The following is a 22,321-nucleotide window of genomic DNA, read 5'->3' on the forward strand; positions in this document are numbered from 1 at the left end:
AGCCACCCAGCCAGACAACCCCAGGGCATCGCAGGAGTGATAAAAATATAGGGTTAAAGAGGAAGGAGCAGCTATTGCTGCATGTGTGAATAATGTGAGGAGTAAAGGAAAATTATGTGAAGGTGTTACATATATATAAAACAAACTATAAGTGCCATGGAGTGGTGAAATAGTGTTAAATTGCGATGCCCCAGGGACACCCAGCCACAGTAGGCACAGGGAGCCCCGCACCCCAGAGAATTCCCCCCATTATGGACTGCCATATTAAACAAAATGTAGGAGTCTTACCTCAGTGTGCTCATTCCAAATGTAAAGGCTAGAGTGTTGGACTATTTAAAATCAGAGGGGTGGGTGGGGCAGGGTGCTAAATTAGGGTGAAGGTGTCTCCTACCTTCAAAAATGTATGAATACATCAGTTACAGAGGGAAAAGGGCCATAATTTGCACACCTTAATAAGGTAGTGAGGTGCTACTCTGCTTGAGACTTAGTAAAGTGTACAGAGGGAAAAGGTAGCAGGTGCACTATCTCACACTAGCTCAACCTGTAGTAACCAGAGGCACTTAGCATATTCCTGGCCAGGGCTATGAGCTTACCCACCGCATCAAGGTAGCCTCTCATTGGGTAAGTCCCTAACACTAACTATAGGGGTTCAGGTCCGGGGGGTAGGATACCCCAGAGCCACCCAGCCAGACAACCCCAGGGCATCGCAGGAGTGATAAAAATATAGGGATTAAGAGGAAGGAGCAGCTATTGCTGCATGTGTGAATAATGTGAGGAGTAAAGGAAAATTATGTGAAGGTGTTACATATATATAAAACAAACTATAAGTGCCATGGAGTGATGAAATAGTGTTAAATTGCGATGCCCCAGGGACACCCAGCCACAGTAGGCACAGGGAGCCCCGCACCCCAGAGAATTCCCCCCATTATGGACTGCCATATTAAACAAAATGTAGGAGTCTTACCTCAGTGTGCTCATTCCAAATGTAAAGGCTAGAGTGTTGGACTGTTTAAAATCAGAGGGGTGGGTGGGGCAGGGTGCTAAATTAGGGTGAAGGTGTCTCCTACCTTCAAAAATGTATGAATACATCAGTTACAGAGGGAAAAGGGCCCTAATTTGCACACCTTAATAAGGTAGTGAGGTGCTACTCTGCTTGAGACTTAGTAAAGTGTACAGAGGGAAAAGGTAGCAGGTGCACTATCTCACACTAGCTCAACCTGTAGTAACCAGAGGCACTTAGCATATTCCTGGCCAGGGCTATGAGCTTACCCACCGCATCAAGGTAGCCTCTCATTGGGTAAGTCCCTAACACTAACTATAAGGGTTCAGGTCCGGGGGGCATGACACCCCGGAGCCACCCAGCCAGACAACCCCAGGGCATCGCAGGAGTGATAAAAATATAGGGTTAAAGAGGAAGGAGCAGCTATTGCTGCATGTGTGAATAGTGTGAGGAGTAAAGGAAAATTATGTGCCTACTGTGGCTGGGTGTCCCTGGGGCATCGCAATTTAACACTATTTCATCACTCCATGGCACTTATAGTTTGTTTTATATATATGTAACACCTTCACATAATTTTCCTTTACTCCTCACATTATTCACACATGCAGCAATAGCTGCTCCTTCCTCTTTAACCCTATATTTTTATCACTCCTGCGATGCCCTGGGGTTGTCTGGCTGGGTGGCTCTGGGGTGTCCTGCCCCCCGGACCTGAACCCCTATAGTTAGTGTTAGGGACTTACCCAATGAGAGGCTACCTTGATACGGTGGGTAAGCTCATAGCCCTGGCCAGGAATATGCTAAGTGCCTCTGGTTACTACAGGTTGAGCTAGTGTGAGATAGTGCACCTGCTACCTGTTCCCTCTGTACACTTTACTAAGTCTCAAGCAGAGTAGCACCTCACTACCTTATTAAGGTGTGCAAATTAGGGCCCTTTTCCCTCTGTAACTGATGTATTCATACATTTTTGAAGGTAGGAGACACCTTCACCCTAATTTAGCACCCTGCCCCACCCACCCCTCTGATTTTAAATAGTCCAACACTCTAGCCTTTACATTTGGAATGAGCACACCTAGGTAAGACTCCTACATTTTGTTTAATATGGCAGTCCATAATGGGGGGAATTCTCTGGGGTGCGGTGCTCCCTGTGCCTACTGTGGCTGGGTGTCCCTGGGGCATCGCAATTTAACACAATTTCATCACTCCATGGCACTTATAGTTTGTTTTATATATATGTAACACCTTCACATAATTTTCCTTTACTCCTCACATTATTCACACATGCAGCAATAGCTGCTCCTTCCTCTTTAACCCTATATTTTTATCACTCCTGCGATGCCCTGGGGTTGTCTGGCTGGGTGGCTCTGGGGTGTCCTGCCCCCCGGACCTGAACCCCTATAGTTAGTGTTAGGGACTTACCCAATGAGAGGCTACCTTGATGCGGTGGGTAAGCTCATAGCCCTGGCCAGGAATATGCTAAGTGCCTCTGGTTACTACAGGTTGAGCTAGTGTGAGATAGTGCACCTGCTACCTTTTCCCTCTGTACACTTTACTAAGTCTCAAGCAGAGTAGCACCTCACTACCTTATTAAGGTGTGCAAATTAGGGCCCTTTTCCCTCTGTAACTGATGTATTCATACATTTTTGAAGGTAGGAGACACCTTCACCCTAATTTAGCACCCTGCCCCACCCACCCCTCTGATTTTAAATAGTCCAACACTCTAGCCTTTACATTTGGAATGAGCACACTGAGGTAAGACTCCTACATTTTGTTTAATATGGCAGTCCATAATGGGGGGAATTCTCTGGGGTGCGGGGCTCCCTGTGCCTACTGTGGCTGGGTGTCCCTGGGGCATCGCAATTTAACACTATTTCATCACTCCATGGCACTTATAGTTTGTTTTATATATATGTAACACCTTCACATAATTTTCCTTTACTCCTCACATTATTCACACATGCAGCAATAGCTGCTCCTTCCTCTTTAACCCTATATTTTTATCACTCCTGCGATGCCCTGGGGTTGTCTGGCTGGGTGGCTCTGGGGTGTCCTGCCCCCCGACGCTGAACCCCTATAGTTAGTGTTAGGGACTTACCCAATGAGAGGCTACCTTGATGCGGTGGGTAAGCTCATAGCCCTGGCCAGGAATATGCTAAGTGCCTCTGGTTACTACAGGTTGAGCTAGTGTAAGATAGTGCACCTGCTACCTTTTCCCTCTGTACACTTTACTAAGTCTCGAGCAGAGTAGCACCTCACTACCTTATTAAGGTGTGCAAATTAGGGCCCTTTTCCCTCTGTAACTGATGTATTCATACATTTTTGAAGGTAGGAGACACCTTCACCCTAATTTAGCACCCTGCCCCACCCACCCCTCTGATTTTAAATAGTCCAACACTCTAGCCTTTACATTTGGAATGAGCACACTGAGGTAAGACTCCTACATTTTGTTTAATATGGCAGTCCATAATGGGGGGAATTCTCTGGGGTGCGGGGCTCCCTGTGCCTACTGTGGCTGGGCGTCCCTGGGGCATCGCAATTTAACACTTTCATCACTCCATGGCACTTATAGTTTGTTTTATATATATGTAACACCTTCACATAATTTTCCTTTACTCCTCACATTATTCACACATGCAGCAATAGCTGCTCCTTCCTCTTTAACCCTATATTTTTATCACTCCTGCAATGCCCTGGGGTTGTCTGGCTGGGTGGCTCTGGGGTGTCCTGCCCCCCGGACCTGAACCCCTATAGTTAGTGTTAGGGACTTACCCAATGAGAGGCTACCTTGATGCGGTGGGTAAGCTCATAGCCCTGGCCAGGAATATGCTAAGTGCCTCTGGTTACTACAGGTTGAGCTAGTGTGAGATAGTGCACCTGCTACCTTTTCCCTCTGTACACTTTACTAAGTCTCAAGCAGAGTAGCACCTCACTACCTTATTAAGGTGTGCAAATTAGGGCCCTTTTCCCTCTGTAACTGATGTATTCATACATTTTTGAAGGTAGGAGACACCTTCACCCTAATTTAGCACCCTGCCCCACCCACCCCTCTGATTTTAAATAGTCCAACACTCTAGCCTTTACATTTGGAATGAGCACACTGAGGTAAGACTCCTACATTTTGTTTAATATGGCAGTCCATAATGGGGGGAATTCTCTGGGGTGCGGGGCTCCCTGTGCCTACTGTGGCTGGGTGTCCCTGGGGCATCGCAATTTAACACTATTTCATCACTCCATGGCACTTATAGTTTGTTTTATATATATGTAACACCTTCACATAATTTTCCTTTACTCCTCACATTATTCACACATGCAGCAATAGCTGCTCCTTCCTCTTTAACCCTATATTTTTATCACTCCTGCGATGCCCTGGGGTTGTCTGGCTGGGTGGCTCTGGGGTGTCCTGCCCCCCGGACCTGAACCCCTATAGTTAGTGTTAGGAACTTACCCAATGAGAGGCTTCCTTGATGCGGTGGGTAAGCTCATAGCCCTGGCCAGGAATATGCTAAGTGCCTCTGGTTACTACAGGTTGAGCTAGTGTGAGATAGTGCACCTGCTACCTTTTCCCTCTGTACACTTTACTAAGTCTCAAGCAGAGTAGCACCTCACTACCTTATTAAGGTGTGCAAATTAGGGCCCTTTTCCCTCTGTGAGAGATTTATTGTGTAAGATGAGGTGTGTCATATATTGTACTCCTGAGGGTGTCTTCTTAGATATACCCGAGAATCACGTTCAGGAAGTGCAGGATATGTTAGACACCCCACAAAGGTTGATGTCACACTCTGCTGTTATAGACAGGTGTCCATCCAAGGTAGAGGAAATGATCTCCCAGATACCGGAATCCCTCTGGACCAAAGATGGACAAGACACTGGATTGATGGCAAATGTAGCTCCTGTAGTAGTGCAAGTAAAAGATGGTAGGATAGCTCCAAAAATCCCACAGTATCCTCTGAAGCCAGAGGTGGAATTAGGAGTGTACCCAGTCATAGAGCGCTTGCTACAACAGGGCATCCTAGTTAGGACGTCCAGCACTGCCAATAGTCCCATCTTCCCTGTGAAAAAGAGTGGGCGGAGGGGTTACAGGCTAGTGCAGGATCTAAGGGGGATAAACAAGATAGTTGAGAGCCAATTCCCCGTAGTGCCAAATCCAGCTGTCATCCTCATGCAAATTCCCCCTACTGCGAAATTTTTCACTGTCATTGACCTCTGTTCTGCTTTCTTTTCGGTCCCTCTGCACCCTGACAGCCAATATTTGTTTGCATTTACATACAGGGGAGTACAGTACACCTGGACTCGTCTACCCCAAGGTTTCATTGACAGCCCAAGTATTTTCTCCCAGGCTTTGCATGACTGTTTACAATACTTTCAACCTGAGAGCGGATCAGTATTAATACAGTATGTAGATGACTTACTGCTATGTTCAGATTCACTTGAGTCGTCCTTGAAAGACACGAAACAGCTTCTGTTTCACCTTTCTAATATGGGACACAAGGTTTCAAAGGATAAGTTACAGTTGTGCCAGACCAAGGTGAAATATTTGGGACATTGCTTGACACAAGGACTGAGACACCTCACCGCTGATAGAATACAGGCGATTCGCGACATGACTCTGCCACAAACCCAGCAGCAGATCCGCACTTTCCTTGGAATGTGTGGGTACTGCCGAAACTGGATCCCAGGGTTCTCCATACTGGCTGTACCTTTGTAGGAAATGGTCTCCTCGAACAAACCAGATCGGATCTCTCACACAGATGAGTCCGAACTGGCATTTGAAAGACTTAAACAATGCCTATCACAGGCACCTGCATTAGGCATGCCAGATTATGGGAAACCTTTTGAGTTGTACGGTACGGAAAGTGCTGGGTGTGCGGCAGGTGTCCTAACCAAGAGACATGGTGATGCCAGCAGGCCGGTAGCTTACTACAGTGCACAGTTGGACACCGTAGCACGGTCTCTCCCCACATGCTTGCGAAGTGTTGCAGCGATAGCATTGCTAGTGAGTAAAAGTGAAGATGTAGTGTTGGGACACAACCTGACCATCCATACACCTCATGCAGTATCAGCCTTACTGAACTCTGCCCAAACCAGACATGTCTCATCAGCACGGTTTACAAGGTGGGAATTAGCACTAATGGCACCTGTAAACATCACCATAAAGAGATGCAACGCACTAAATCCTGCAACTTATCTCCCAGGTGTGCCTGGACAGGCACAAAGGGTGGAGGATGAGAGTGATGGTGAAGGAGGATTTAGTACAGACACTGACACACATGATTGTATGGAATATCTGAACCAAACTTTCACTGCAAGACCCGACATTAGTGACAACCCACTGGAAGGCGTAGATTTTACTTTTTACACTGACGGTAGTTGCCACAGACAGACGGACTTGGGAGACTTGTGTACTGGATACGCAGTCGTAGATGACAAAGGTATCATAGAAGCTGAACCCCTGGGCCCACCGCACTCAGCACAAGTTGCTGAGCTGGTCGCCCTAACCAGAGCGTGTGAATTGGCTAAGGGTAAGTCAGCCAATATTTATACAGAGTCTAGGTATGCCTTTGGAGTAGTGCATGATTTCGGGGCCCTATGGCACCTCAGAAATTTCATGACGGCAGCTGGCACACCTGTAGCGCATGTATCCCATATAAAAAAAGGCTTCTAACAGCAATACAGGAACCTGACAGAGTGGCTGTTATCAAGTGCAAAGCCCACACTTACAGTCAAGACCCAGTGTCACTTGGTAACAGCCGGGCAGACGAAGCTTCTAAATCAGCAGCCAGCACCCCCATACAGACAGATATCACACAACTGATGGTATTCAATACCGTCAACACACAAAAATTAAGTGAAATGCAAAATTTGTGCTCTCCACAGGAAAAGGCAGTCTGGAGGTCAAAAGGATATGGCCAGGAGTCCTCAGGACTCTGGACAGATGGACAGGGTAAGCCAGTAGCCCCCAGAGCATATCTTCCAAGCTTAGCTGAGGCGGCACACGGTCTGACTCATCTGGGCAAAGAGGGTACGTGTAAGCTGGTGAGAGCCTACTTGTGTGCGCCAGGATTCTCTTCTCATGCGGGTAAGAGAGCAATGACATGTCTTATCTGCTTGAGGAAGAACATTGGAAAGTCAATACCAACAGAACCATCCCATATCCCGCCAACAGACGGCCCTTTTCAGGTAATACAAATTGATTTCATACAGTTGCCACCCTGCCGAAATTTAAAGTATGTGTTAGTTTGTATTGACGTGTTTTCAAATTGGGTAGAAGCGTTCCCCGCTGCCACAAATACTGCTACGTTCACTGCAAAGAAAATTGTGCAGGAATTTGTGTGCAGATATGGTATCCCTAGGATAATTGAAAGCGATAGGGGTACCCATTTTACAGGGAAAGTCTTTCAGGTTATGTGTAAACTGATGGGAATTAATAGTAAGCTGCATACTCCGTACCGCCCACAGGCGAGTGCGAAAGTGGAAAGAGTAACAGCACTATTAAGAAGAAGCTGAGCAAAGTGATGGCTGAAACTGGATTGTTATGGCCAGAAGCTTTGCCACTTGTATTGTACAGCATCAGAACCACCCCAGGTCCCCCCTTAACCTATCACCTTTGAGATTCTTTTTGGTCGACAACCCCATGTAATGATTGACCCCCAGGATGATTTGAAATGCAATAATGAGGTGACTGTAAAATATATGGTTAAGATGAGCCAGCAGCTGAGAAATCAAAACAGAAATCTAAAGCTGGTGATTCCTGACCTACCAAACAGTAATTGTCATGACATTGAACCTGGGGATTATGTAATGATTCTAAATTTTCTACTCTCAGGTTGCCTTATTGACCGGTGGGAAGGACCGTACCAAGTCTTACTAACCAGCACAACAGCATTAAAGGTTGCCGAGAGAGAGACTTGGGTCCACTCGTCCCACTGTAAGAAGGTCGCTGACCCAGAGAGAGCCCGTGACAAAGAGCAGAGTGTAGAGGAAATCGTATCACTGGAGTGCCTGTTCCGGGAAGGTTGAGAGGCAGGACTGTTGTCACGGAACCTGAGCACAGAGAACTACAAGACCAGAGGCGGTTATCGCACCAAATTTCTTTTTCCTTTTTATTATTTTCTCCATCTCCCATTACCCTCCTTTCCCCCCTTCCTTGCTCCTTTTTCTCTCCCCTTAACAAGATGGACTTACCCCAAGAGACTGCATTCCGGGTTTTCCTGTTGACCCTGTTGTTGACCAGAGCAGTCTATTTCGGTGAGAGTACCAGAGAGGTCGAGAAAGGATCTGGAATGGATTCTGATGACAAGGACGGATTTGTAGAATTCCAAGAGCAACACATCCACCGAGCAAAGGCGAGTATCAGAAAACGATCTGGTAGTCAAGAAACTAGGAGGCACTGTGAAGGGTTATTGGCTGAGGAAAATTGTATTTGTAGAAACTGTGAAAACATAGTTGAGGACGGGTGCAACAAGAGATGTCAGTCCAGCCTTAATATCAACATGGACCGTCATCCATTGAGTGATTATCACTCATTAGTGGGTAAGGTTTTAAACCAAACAGAATGCTGGGTGTGCTCACAAGTACCTCAAGGTCAGAGCAAGTCAGGACTAGTACCGTATCCATTAACAATAGATGAGGTACTTAAATTAAGGGGTGGGAGACTGGTGGACAAGAAATTTAATATTTCTAGGCCCCCTAGTTTGAAGCTCCACCAATATCATGTGGATAGATCCTTAGTATGTTTCAACATTTCCAATTCCCGAAAGCCGGGAAATTGGGAAGTGACATGGAATAACCAAACCATGGCATTTTCACACAGAGCCGACAGAATACCCGTAGACTCTGAACTTATACGCCAAATAGCCGACGGTGGAAGGTATTTTCGGTACAGGTATACTCTAGGAAGTAGGACCATGCGGGTTGGAGAAGTGTCACCAGGGTACTGTGCGCATATCATACAGCCTGATACGTGTACTGAACAGATGAGAGAGTTAGGGATAGGATTTTTCACTTGGAAGGTTTGAAATATGGCAATGTCATATTCTGTCCCATATGTTCTCCCCGATGATGCATATTTCATATGCGGGAGGAAGGCGTATAAGTGGCTTGCCCCAAACTCAGAGGGATTGTGTTACATTGGAAGAGTGTTGCCAGAAGTTATGACCATAACCCATAATAAGATGAAAGACGTTCACCGCAATGCTCAAGCTCCTTACACTCATACTCACTATGAACACATCGTTAAGAGACACCTTATAGATAGAACAGAGCACGCAGCCTCTGACTTGATCCACGAATCCACCGGAATTCAATTCCTACTCGCGTTAGATATCACCCGTACCGCCAGAGGAATTATAAATTATAGGTATATTCATGCGCTAGCGAACCTGATAGATAATATCACCGAGATGTATGATGACACCTTCAGGTATACAGGGAGGGAGTTGCAAGCTTACAAAACGGAACTGATCCAGCACAGGATGGTTCTAAATTATATCACAGCGGTGACAGGCGGGTACTGTGTCACCTTGGCAACTCAGTATGGTGTGAAGTGTTGCACGTACATCACAAACAGCACTGATGACCCAACCGAGGTCATAGATCAAAAGATGGACGATATCTTGCAATTGAAGTGGGAGTTCCGGAGGAGACACAACCTTACCCTTACTGCTGTGAGTAATGAACTGACCGGCTAGGTCTCATGGTTGAACCCACGCAATTGGTTCACAGGTTTAGGAGAATGGGCTCAAAATGTTATCGTGAGTGTAGGAAGGTTTCTCCTTTGTATCCTGGGAGTTGTCATAATGATTGGTTTGATATTTAGGTGTGTTCGAATTTTAACGCGGCGCAAGCGCGGTACCAAAGTGATGAGTTTGAGGAGCAGGGGCATTGTTACAGCAACTGATTTAATTTATGACCCATCAATAGAGACAATGTTGTGATAAAACGTGATTCCACGGTCCGTTTCTTTCACCCGTTTTTCCTCTGTTTTTCTCTCAGCAAAAATACACCCACCCAGAAAAGACTTTGATGAACACTCTCAGCAAAAATACACCCATCCGGACAAGACTTCGATCAACACCCAAGAACGATTGCACAAATGTTATGTGATTGTATTTTTGATATGTTTCTTATCTTCATCTCTACAACCTTCAGGTAGTGACACACATAGTCGACAGGTGATATCCACATATTAGCATTCACATGTGTTCCCCTTCCATGTATCATCAACTAAATGTGCACCCCATTTGTTGGAACAAGAAGCCGAAAAGAGCTCGGTAGTGTTTGTTGGCCCACTTACAGACCCTTAATACGGGATGAGAAGGATTTTATGTATACTTCGCAATACCTCGAAGCTTATCTAGAACATATACGGCAAGATGATACATGCCCCTCAGACATGGATTTCATACATACATGCTTTTACTATCCCACTAGGTCATACACTTCCCGCCTACACCTCTCCTCCTACCATCCAATCATTTATGGATAATGTATTGTATATTTTTATCCAACCATATGTAGATATTGTATTATATATTTTTCTGTTTAATGTTTAGATAGTGGCAGTTATTGTTGACTGCCAAAGGGTGGACTGTCAAAGTCGAAAAATATTGTAATACATATGCCTTGTACTAACCCCATGCACATGCCCGCTGCTCGTGCACTCAGTCCTCCGTGCGTGAACATATCCGCAATTTGCGTAGGATCGCTCCGGCGATCATGCGCGTGATATGGGTATTTACGGCGGAGTTTGTGAGCGCGTAGAGGGTTATTAGAACATTACATATTTAACCCAAATAGTGTACATTTTAGATATAACTCCCCTACACCACATCAGCGAGTATTAATAGTTTAAACAGTTCCTGGACTAAGAGATTCGCCTTTGCATGATAGGAAGGGTCAGATAAAGGTTGGAAGGTGATGTCTAGTATCCAGCTGTAGGGTATTTTGAGGGTAACATTCCGGTGTTGGTTAGAGAAAGATTGCATGTTCCTGCGTATAGTTATGTGCAAAAGTAGAATATAGATATTAACTGTATTTACTGTATATTATGTATGCGGCGGGAATCCAGAGGATACCACCCACAAGAGCAGTTGGGGAAAGACATCGCCCATCTATTCAAATCCACCTATGACCTCTTCTGTAATGTAAAGACACATCCCTGTGTCCAATGGACAATGAGATTACAGTGACCATTGTATTGTGTATGCATGTTGTGTATAAAAAGCCCATTGTTGCCTGGCCGGTCAGAAGACTCTGAACGCTTTCTATCTGACTAGCGGAGGACCGGCCGGGTTGTGCTTGCGAACATTCTCACGTATGTACATTCTCTGTAGCCATTATTCTGTTTAGATTTATTTTGTTAGCCTGTAGTGTATGATTTGTACTGTTTACCTTTTGGAATAATCCATTGTGGCCTTAGAACCCTGTGGTTGCAACTACAAATCGGTGTTGTGTCTTCACTTTCCTGCAAGGGTTTTAGAGTGTATTTATCTGTATAAGGTGTATAGGTATTGATAAGGTGTACGCACTGCGGGTACTTTATACCGTCAGCGCTACTTAAGGTTTAAGGTATAACATCGTTGCAGTACTTTCCTGTTAAGGGTTTAAAGTGTAATCATATCATTACATTGTATCATTAACAAGGTTTAAAGGTTATTAATTGTGTGTGCGCACGCTGTGTGTACTCTGTACACTCAGCGCGGCGTGTGTACGCCAAGTACGTACCACGTGCAGGACTCTGTACGCAAATAGCGTACAAAGTACGTAGCGTGTGTATTCAGTCTAGCGGCCATAGCGGCTCCACGGTAATAGTGTATCTAGAGGTATAGCTTTTCGGTCCAAGATAATATCGACATTATCAGTTCCAGTCGGTGTACGTGTTTCCATCACTTCCACTCATTTCAAGAGTTCTTAAACTCATAAGGAGAACAAGAGTTCAGGCAATCCTCATTGCTCCGGACTGGCCAAGAAGGTCTTGGTACGCGGATCTTCTGGGTCTTCTGCTGGAAGATCTGATGCCTCTTCCTTTTCGGGAGGACCTACTGCAACAGGGGCCGTTTGCTTATAGAGATTTACTGCGGTTACGTTTGACGGCATGGAGGTTGAACGCCAGATATTAGCTTGGAAAGGCATTCCGAACAAGGTTATTGCTACCCTGATACAGGCTAGGAAAGGAGTAATGTCTAAACATTACCATCGCATTTGGAAAAAGTATGTCTCTTGGTGTGAATCCAAGAAGTTTCCTACAGTGGAGTTTAAACTGGGATGGTTTCTCCACTTCCTGCAAGCAGGTGTGGATATGGGATTGAGGTTGGGATCCGTAAAGGTTCAAATTTCGTCCCTATCCATTTTTTTCCAGAAACAGCTAGCTTCCCTCCCTGAGGTTCAGACCTTCTTGAAAGGGGTTCTGCACATCCAGCCTCCCTTTGTGCCACCTACGGCACCCTGGGATCTTAATGTGGTGTTGCAGTTCCTCCAATTGGCTTGGTTCGAGCCTCTACAGGAGGTTGAGCAGGGCCGAAACTAGGATTTCTGTCACCCGGGGCAAGGTAGTCATTTGACACCCCCCCCCCCCCCCCCGCAAAAAATAAATAAAATTATTTTACAATAAATAAATAAAAATAATAAAATAAAAAATAAATAAATAAATAAATGAATAAAAATATTATATATATATATATATCTCTTTTAGAACTTTTTAACCTGAAAAACTGCCTTTTCTAACATAAATTTCATATCCAGGAAAAAGTGTCCCCATTTTACACATTGCGGCAGGAAAAAGTGTCCCCATTTTACACATTGCGGCAGGAAAAAGTGTCCCCATTTTACACATTGCGGCAGGCACGTGTCCCCATTTTACACAGTAATCTGGCAAGTGTCCCCATTTTACACAGTACGCTGGCAAGTGTCCCCATTTTACACATTGCGGCAGGCACAGGTCCCCATTTTACACAGTACGCAGGCACAGGTCCCCATTTTACACAGTACGCTGGCAAGTGTCCCCATTTTACACAGTACGCTGGCACAGGTCCCCATTTTACACAGTACGCTGGCACAGGTCCCCATTTTACACAGTACGCTGGCACAGGTCCCCATTTTACACATTACGCTGGCACAGGTCCCCATTTTACACAGTACGCAGGCACAGGTCCCCATTTTACACAGTACGCTGGCACAGGTCCCCATTTTACACAGTACGCTGGCACAGGTCCCCATTTTACACAGTACGCAGGCACAGGTCCCCATTTTACACAGTACGCAGGCACAGGTCCCCATTTTACACAGTACGCTGGCACAGGTCCCCATTTTACACAGTACGCTGGCACAGGTCCCCATTTTACACAGTACGCTGGCACAGGTCCCCATTTTACACAGTACGCTGGCACAGGTCCCCATTTTACACAGTACGCTGGCAAGTGTCCCCATTTTACACAGTACGCTGGCACAGGTCCCCATTTTACACAGTACGCTGGCACAGGTCCCCATTTTACACAGTACGCTGGCACAGGTCCCCATTTTACACAGTACGCAGGCACAGGTCCCCATTTTACACATTACGCTGGCACAGGTCCCCATTTTACACAGTACGCAGGCACAGGTCCCCATTCTACACAGTACGCTGGCACAGGTCCCCATTTTACACAGTACGCTGGCACAGGTCCCCATTTTACACAGTACGCTGGCACAGGTCCCCATTTTACACAGTACGCTGGCACAGGTCCCCATTTTACACAGTACGCTGGCACAGGTCCCCATTTTACACAGTACGCAGGCACAGGTCCCCATTTTACACATTACGCTGGCACAGGTCCCCATTTTACACAGTACGCAGGCACAGGTCCCCATTTTACACAGTACGCTGGCACAGGTCCCCATTTTACACAGTACGCTGGCACAGGTCCCCATTTTACACAGTACGCTGGCACAGGTCCCCATTTTACACAGTACGCTGGCACAGGTCCCCATTTTACACAGTACGCTGGCACAGGTCCCCATTTTACACAGTACGCTGGCACAGGTCCCCATTTTACACAGTACGCTGGCACAGGTCCCCATTTTACACAGTACGCAGGCACAGGTCCCCATTTTACACAGTACGCTGGCACAGGTCCCCATTTTACACAGTACGCTGGCACAGGTCCCCATTTTACACAGTACGCAGGCACAGGTCCCCATTTTACACAGTACGCAGGCACAGGTCCCCATTTTAAACATTACGGCAGGTGGTGGGGAGAGGGAGGGAGAGAGAGAGAGAGGAAGGGAGAGGGGCTGACTTACATTTGAAGCGGTTCTCGCCGCTCTTCAGCCGCCTCTCCCTCCTCGTCTGCGCGGCTCCGGGCTCCCCCTTCAGTTCTCCCTCCTCCGGCGGGGCTTCGTTGAATGACGCGTTTGCGCCGTGACGTCACGACGCAATCGCGTCATTCCGCGAAACCCCGCCCCCCGAGCTGGGCACTCGGGAGAAGGGGGTTTAAAAGTGCCGCGGCGGTGTTTGGGGGTCTCGGCGCCCCCTCCAATCCGGCGCCCAGGTCGCCTGCCCCCCTAGCCCCCCCCTAGTTTCGGCCCTGGGTTGAGGTCAAGTTTCTCACATGGAAGGCTGTAACTTTGTTGGCCTTAGCTTCTGCTAGACGTGTGTCAGAGTTGGGGGCTTTGTCGTGTAACAGCCCCTACTTGATCTTCCATGAAGATAGAGCTGAGCTTCCAAAGGTTGTGTCGGCTTTGCATATCAACCAACCTACTGTGGTGCCAGTGGCTACTGACTCCTCAATTACATCTAAGACCTTGGATGTTGTGAGGGTTTTGAAAATCTATGTGAAGAGGACTGCTCGTCACAGAAAATCGGACTCTGTTTGTCCTGTATGATCCCAAGAAACTTGGGGGTCCTGCTTCTAAGTAGACGATTTCTCGAAGGATAAGGTTCACTATCCAGCATGCGTATTCTACGGCAGGATTGCCGTGTCCAAAATTTGTTAAGGCCCACTCTACTCGTAAGGTGGGTTCTTCCTGGGCGGCTGCCCTTGGTGACTCGGCTTTACAACTTTGCCGAGCGCCTACTTGGTCAGGGTCGAACACGTTTGCTAAGTTCTACAAGTTCGATACTTTGGCCTCTGAGGACCTAAAGTTTGGTCAATCAGTTCTGCAGGAGCCCCCGCGCTCTCCCTCCCGTTCTCGGAGCTTTGGTACATCCCCATGGTACTAATGTGGACCCCAGCATCTTCTATGATGTAAGAGAAAATAGGATTTTATTTACTTACCAGTAAATCCTTTTCTCGTAGTCCGTAGAGGATGCTGGGCGTCCGCGCAGCGCTTCGTTAACCTGTAATGTTTACTTGATTCAGTACGACTTTGTTTTTAGTTTTGTACTGCGTTATTACTTGGTCAAGTAATGTTTTTCAGCTGTTGCTGATGTGTCAAGCTAGTTAGCTTGGTTTGCCTTGTGTGAGCTAGTGTGAATCTCGCCATTATCTGTGTAATCCTTCTCTAGAAGGTGTCCGTCTCATCGGGCACAGTTTCGAGACTGAGTCTGGTAGGAGGGGCATAGAGGGAGTAGGCAGCCCACACTCTCAAACTCTTAAAGTGCCAATGGCTCCTGATGGACCCATCTATACCCCATGGTACTAATGTGGAGCCCAGCATCCTCTACGGACTACGAGAAAAGGATTTACCGGTAGGCAATTAAAATCCTATTTTCGTACTCATGCACATATTATTTGTGCTACATTTGGTGAAATTAAACCGAAGTGTTTGACCACTATTTCTGACTCATACATGTATTGTGACACTGTAGGTTTTTTTGTACAAATTGTGGTGTGTGCTGTACCCCACTTTGTTTGTGTTTGTCGATAGATATGGAGGATGGACATTTGAGAGGAGAGCAGAAAGCACATACTAGCGGCGGAGTTGCTGCCACCAGTCATGACGATACAAGTCCATCAACGTCATCTACTAGGGCAGATGCCCCAAGGGCATAGACGACTTAAGTCAGGGCATGTAAAAACAAAGAAGCAATATAATTTTAACGTGGTAAAGAAAAAAACATCAAAAGGAAAGTTAGCTGCAGAGAAACATAAAATTGTCAATATGCCATTCACCACACAAAGTGGCAAGGAAAGGCTCAGGCCTTGGCCTTTATTTATAAGTGGTAGTTCAGCAACTGCCAGTGAGGAGTCTGACATTTCTCACACTGTCCTCATAGAGAATCCTCTTTCATCTCCTTCCGCCATTTCTGCACCATCTGCACATGTAGGAAGCAGTACACGTAAAGATGGTGTAAATGTCAAATTTCTTTCTAACAAATATTTAAAATGCCAGCTCTAATATATACTGTGGACGCCTGCGCATCTTATTACCATGTGCTATGAATGTGCGCTATACATCGCAAAAACACTACATCCCATAAGAGGAAACAATACACCCACACATTATCTGAGTTCCAAAGCTCATTGATGTATATATTTGTTATTAAAAGGATATGTATTCAATATATCACAATGTACAGTATATATATAGTTACATGGTTACAATTTATACAGTAAGCAGTTATTACAAACTAATTCACATACAGACACGGCCAGTAATACATCACCATATTTTGCTCAAATGCTCACTACGCTCCATATCACACTCTCTCTCTCTCAGTAAAATCATGCAGCCACTGGACAGACAGCATCTCCATCATCATCTGGGACAAAACAGGAAGCTCTTCTATATGGCATCAGCTATATCTCTGAGACCGTTGGGGGTATACAGATCTCTTGCTATTGTAAACAATAGGTTATTGGATGAGGAACTGCGCCAATCCTATATACAGCTGTAAGAGTCTGGTGGCAGCTACGAACAAATGGTGGGTGCACTATAAACACCCACTCTATGTTGCGTAATGTGGAAAAAAAGGGTTTTTTTGTTCACCGCTCACCTTCCTCCCTGTACATGTGTTTATATATCAATATAAAAAATTCATAATCATAATCATCCTCATAGAGAAAATGAATAAATAAATAAATAGGTACCTCAATCAATTATACTGAATTCAAAGAATATTTATTAAGAATCTTTAAAAAGTCTTTATGCAATGTAAAAATTCATGTATATACACTATATTATGAATGTTATATGCGTACATGTATTAAAAGGTATAGATATCTATGAATCTCTTATTCTTTATTTCTCATGTATTTGCACCCTCTACTGGACAAAATTGATACTGGATATAATTAATGCTGGACACTGCCTAATACCGGTATACAAAGACAAACATTTGACACAATACAAACAAATATAGATCTCCCACCTGTGGGTACACTTAACAGCGTTTTACCCCACTGGGTGTAGTATGCTCCGTCTACTTGCGATATTCAAGTGTGGTATGCGGCTTCCATACAGGATCAGTTCCTGATCACTTTAGTGAGTAGTCTCTGGTGTAATATATAGTTCTTTACAGACAGTCTAGAAATCACCTGAGTGCCGGTGTAGGTGATCCTTGCAGGGAAATCATGCAGCCACTGGACAGACAGCATCTCCATCATCATCTGGGACAAAACAGGAAGCTCTTCTATATGGCATCAGCTATATCTCTGAGACCGTTGGGGGTATACAGATCTCTTGCTATTGGTCTAGGGGAGGGAACTTTCTCATTCATGATGAGTCATTGGTCAGTGTGAGGGCTTTTGTTCAAGGTTGCTAGTCACTGGTTTCCTGTCCATCACATGCTCTTTTGAACATATCTTTTGTTCTAGTAAAAGTGGCTTCATATTCCTACATGTAATCATATCTACTTGTTGCAATGAGCTACAACTTAATAACAGGCATCAAATTGATACACACATTAATCTGGTTACTTTGATACCAAGCACGACATGTCCATCTTGCTCCGTTTCAATAATACACATACATGACGTTACTCCATTATATAATTTAAAACCTTATGATGTCTGGCGCTTGATATGTTCAATTTATGTGCTGTATGAAATATGTGTTGAATATGTCTTTGTGGCATGTCTGTGTAAATGCGTATGTTACCATATATTGCTGTGCTTGCTGCGCGTATTTGCAAGCATAGCGACTCATAATGTGTGGAGTCTTTATGTTCTCTCTATGTAATATTTTTGACTTCGACAGTTCACCCTTTGGCAGTAAACAATAACTGCCATAAATTATCAACATAAGAAAAATATTTCAAACAATAATCGGTGACCTAGACACACGTATGTATTCATTTCGCAAATCAGACACTTGACCATATTAGGGGAAGACAGGGAGGAGGACGAGACATCCTCTATATGCACTCGGCGGCAACGGGACCACTGGTTGGGTGTGGGACAACATTCAACCTATAGAGTATGCTGGGACAGTGTTATGGCCTATGATGTCTGATTTGAGCGAACATTTCACACATACATGTACCTACGTCTTTGTACACTGATGTTCGGATTCGATAGAGGTTTTGCTGATTAGAGGGAGAAAACACAAACAAATCGTGAAAGTGACATATAAAATTTTCATGGTATACATTCCTATCATTCCCTAAACATTGTTTCCTTTTCTGGAACATTTGCTAGGTCTGTTTCATCATTGAACAAGGGTTATAAGTAGTTTCCTTCCTAGATTACATAAACCTTCAGAGTTCGGGGAGAGCCAGTCATAAACCTTTCTTCCACACATATTAATGAGCTCTTGATCTGCTATGTGTGAATAGCCATTGTCTGATTGTTCCTGAAATTGGTGAGATTTAAACATACGAAGGATTTATCTATGGTACTGGTGGATCTTAAGGCTAGGTGGTCTAGTTATATTATATTCTTTGTCCACTGGTCCCCTCCCCCTTCCATGTAATTCAAGTACCTCAGCTAACTCTAAAAAAAAATATGGCACTAATCCTGCATCTTTTTATCTTAGAGGTACCTGTGAGCACTTCCAACATTGCGTTTGGTTTAAGACCTTACCCACTAGTGAGTGGTAATCACTCAAGGGATGTCTGTCACCTTATTGCTAGACTGACATCTCTGGATGCTCTCATCTTCAAATATGGGGTCACAATAACTACAAAATACAGTATTCCTCAGACAATAGCCTACCACGTTACCTCTGAACTCCGTAACTACTAGACCTTTGATTTTCTTTGGCTTTAACAAACTGATCGGTTAATCCTGGGATCCTATAAATAAATCACTCCTTCCTCCAGAACCAGTTCCAGTCCCACACTCGACTCCTCATGAAAAACCTCGCAAAAATAGAATGTCCTGAAAAAAAAATGTTTGTCAGCGGGAAAGAGGAAAGAAAAAAAATAGAACAAAACAAATCTTGTCCATAGCAAATCAATTACAATGACTGGTATATCTGTAATCCTTTAGCACGCTCAGGTAGTGTTCAACAGTGCCGCCTCTCAGTCTTCACGGAACAGACTCTCTGGTGATACTTTTGCGATCTTACTCCATTTACGAGTTCCTTCCGGACTACCGACTTTCCTGCAATGGGAATCGTGGACCCATGTCTCTCTCTCGGCTACTTTCACTGGGATAGTGCTGTCAACAAAACTTGGTACGGTCCTTTCCACCTGTCTATTAGGCAACCTAAGCGTAAGAACAATCACACAGTCTCTTGGTTCACAATCAAGACAGTTAGTATTTGGCATACCAGGAATTAACAGTTTCAAGTTCTTTTGTCAAGTTCTCAAATGCTGGCTCATCTCGATAAGGTACTGTACTGTCACCGCATTGGTGTATTTCTGATCATTGTGCGGATTATTCATGACATGAGGTTGTCTTCCAAAAAAAAAAAAAACCACAAAAACAAATTTCGAAGAGGGTGATTCGTTAAGTGAAGATGGGAGTGGTTCCGATGCTACATAATACTAGTGGCAGTGTCTATGACCACAATAGTCCAATTTCAAACTTTGCTCCTACTCCTAGGTGTACCATTATCTACACACAAATTTCTGCGCAATTTTCTTTGCGGTAAACACAGCAGCATCCGTGGCGGCAGGAAATGCCTCTACCCAGTTTGGGAAAACATCAGTGCACGCCAATACATAACAATAATTCCTAAAGGGTGTTAACTGTACGAAGTCGATTTGTATTACCTGAAAAGGTCCGTCTGTAGGAGGGATATGGGATGGCTCTGTTAGTACTACCTTACCAAATGTTCTTCCTCATGCAAGTAAGACAGGTCATTGCTTTCCTGCTTGCCTGAGAACAGAACCCTGGTACACGCCAGTAAGCTCTTACCAATTTACGGTATGTACCAATTTAACCGGAGATGAGCTATACTGTGGCATATTAATGTTTGAGTTTCTTGTTTCATAAATGAATTGCTATTTTTAGCACTAAATGAGAGATCATACTGTGTATGGCATTGAACTCTAGGCAAAGAAGCAAGAGTAGGGGACTGCGCTCGTAAGCTATTCCTAATCAACTAAAGCAGCTAGGGAGTGTAAATGAGGATATCCACAATCCCCACCAAATATTGGTAAAAAGAAGAAGTCAAAAGAAAGTCTCCCAGCGCTATTGTTATTAGGTATAAAATGGTTAATTAATGGTAATATTAACACAAAGAATAAAAATATTCATAAAATCAATGTTAGTTAAAAAATAGTATTTTTATTTACACAAGAAAAAAACACTTTTCCAAATATTTTCTTATTCCCTAAACGTGATCCTAATACCGGTATACACGGGACAATCACATACAACATTAAACATATAAACGTATAGATATACCAGTGATACGCTAAATAGCGATTTATTCACTAGGTAGGAGTTTTGTTTTCCTCAGGTAAATGCAGGTATATACATGTAGTAATTATATAACAGTCCCTTATTGTTTAGGAATTTGTCCAAGGAGTCTTGGTTAATACCAGCTGTTTGTTATAATTTCTTTTCCAGAATTGGAATTAGCGCATGCGGACAAGAATCCTCAAATCCTTACTAGGAAATGTCTGACATGTCTGCCGGCAGACACCTGTTCCAGTAACCATCCTGCGACCCTGAAGTAAGTGTCTTTGGATAAACTTTGGACATTTCCTAGTAAGGATTTGAGGATTCTTGTCCGCATGCGCTAATTCCAATTCTGGAAAAGAAATTATAACAAACAGCTGGTATTAACCAAGACTCCTTGGACAAATTCCTAAACAATAAGGGACTGTTATATAATTACTACATGTATATACCTGCATTTACCTGAGGAAAACAAAACTCCTACCTAGTGAATAAATCGCTATTTAGCGTATCACTGGTATATCTATACGTTTATATGTTTAATGTTGTATGTGATTGTCCCGTGTTTACCGGTATTAGGATCACGTTTAGGGAATAAGAAAATATTTGGAAAAGTGTTTTTTTCTTGTGTAAATAAAAATACTATTTTTTAACTAACATTGATTTTATGAATATTTTTATTCTTTGTGTTAATATTACCATTAATTAACCATTTTATACCTAATAACAATAGCGCTGGGAGACTTTCTTTTGACTTCTTCATTGAACTCTAGGCGCCAACGGTAATTAAATTTCAGCTTGTGGTATTAATTCTCAGCTCTAACAGTATATGAGCTATATTGTGGCATATTACCCCATGTCTATGAGTCTCTCGTTCTATACAGGAACTTGCTATTCTTTGCTATTCTTGGCATTTTCTGAAAGATCACATTACTGCAGATACAGGTGCATTAAATTAATCCTATGACACAGGAATTGTTATCTCTGGAGGACTGCTTTAATTCCAGATATATGGAAATGTTATGATTTATCATACTCTTGTGGTATATTTATGATCACAATCCTAGAGATCATAGTCAGTGTACTGTGTAATGGGCCCTACACACTTGTAGATAATACTGCACGATTTGAACGATCTCGTTCAGTAATGAACGAGAACTCGTTCAAATCGTGCAGTGTGTATATACCAGCGATGAACGATGCGCGACCCCGCGCTCGTTCATCGCTGGTCTATCATCGCTGATACATGCAAGTCAATCTGAACGATACCGACATATACAATGTGCGGTATCGTTCATTGTGTATGTATCAGCGATGAACGATACTCACGATCCTCACGATCCTCCGCCCCGCCGCCGGAACGCCACGCCTGTCCGTCCGTCATCAGAGGAACTCCTGGCCGTCAGTGAAGAGGAGCGCAGCCGCAGCACAGCCAGCCGCAGCATCGTGGAAGAGAGGAGCAGCGCGTCTTCGGTAAGTATAGGACAGTGTTCCCACTGGCCACCAATGTGTAAACCACTGGCCACCAATGACACACTGGCCACCAATGTATAAAACACTGGCCACCAATGAATTTGATAAAATCCACTGTCCACCAATGCATAATGTCCCCCGGCAG

The sequence above is a fragment of the Pseudophryne corroboree genome, chromosome 4, assembly GCF_028390025.1.
Source record: "Pseudophryne corroboree isolate aPseCor3 chromosome 4, aPseCor3.hap2, whole genome shotgun sequence".
Classification (NCBI taxonomy): Eukaryota; Metazoa; Chordata; class Amphibia; order Anura; family Myobatrachidae; genus Pseudophryne; species Pseudophryne corroboree.